The sequence below is a fragment of the Galeopterus variegatus genome, unplaced genomic scaffold (genome assembly GCF_000696425.1).
Source record: "Galeopterus variegatus unplaced genomic scaffold, G_variegatus-3.0.2 Scaffold11634, whole genome shotgun sequence".
In the NCBI taxonomy this organism is placed as follows: Eukaryota; Metazoa; Chordata; class Mammalia; order Dermoptera; family Cynocephalidae; genus Galeopterus; species Galeopterus variegatus.
The window spans coordinates 20,632-21,998 of NW_007737745.1; positions in this window are offsets into that span (position 1 = coordinate 20,632).

Sequence of the window (1,367 nt, forward strand, 5' to 3'; positions counted from 1 at the left end):
TGACAACACCAAGTCAAGGGTTAGGATCCCCTTACCGGTCATCTTAAAAAAAAAAAAAAAAGACTGAAAACAACTGAACTGTACACCTTAACATGGTGAATTTTATGGTATGTGAATTACCTCTCAATAATAATTTTTTTAAAAGACAAGCAATTAAACCAAATATTGTTACTGATTCCAAAAGCCTGGCCTTAAGCACAGGGCAAAAAGCCACATCCATAAGAATGAGAAAAACAGCAGCACTGTGGCCCTCTGATTTTTGACACACATGCTCAATCTTTCAAAAGTCCAATAGTGTTGCCAATGAAGCATGTTCATTTTAAGCTTCATACTAAGCTGGTCCATTGTTGTCATCATTCCTCGTCTGACATGTGGTTTTATTTTATTTCCACAACACAGTGAATTTTGATAGATCACAGTAATTTCAATCCATGAGGATCTTTCAACTGTAGGAGTGAATTAGAAAGATATTTTTATATTGCCTTTTTGAGATAACAGGTCCTAGCACCATGCTTCAGGCAAAATACATCAAAAGAATGAACCGAAGGTTAAGTTTCCTTTTAGATCTCAATTTTTATAACATCACAAAAATTCTTGCCTGAAAGCAGTCGAATTATTCAACTGCAAGACATTCTATATTCACCTTATTCAGCCTGAGGGAAAGAACAAAGTCAGTAGCTGGAGACCTCTGGAAGGGTAAGGTACATATTCATCTTCTCATTATGCCCTTTTAAGTCACCAAGCCCTGAATACAACACCAATACCCTCCAAGAAAAAATGCAAATAAAAGCTTTGTGAAAAGCTTTCTATTATGTCATATTTGCAAAGGTAATTCTCACGTGAAAAGAAGCAATAAGAAATTCAAGTAATGAAATTTAAATACCATGTCAAACAATTATTACCATTTTATCCTACCCAAATCAGCCAATTAAACATAACTATCTCTCTAAATTAGTTTTAGGTAGCATTTAATCCCAATTTGACAACGAAAGAAATTACTTTGTATATATACTTGTTGCTATGCAAAAAGTTTCTTGCTGTGATTATGAATCTTGGAGAACGAAAAGGCTACTGAGTTCTTTGCCTCTAACACCGTTCATTGTAGAGCAGTGTTTGTACTCAGTTTAAAGCAGTTCCATGGGGATCTTTACCCAAAGGTATTCACTTACTAAACTACCTGGAGAGCCTCATTACAAGATGATTTCAAGTAATAAGGGAGGGCTGGCTGGTTAGCTCATTCAGTAGAGTGTGGTGTTGATAACAGCAAGGTCAAGAGTTCTGTATAATCCGTTTCTGTTGCTTATAACATAATACTTGGAACCAGATGATTTATAAAGAAGACAAAATTCATTGCTTACAGTTTTGGA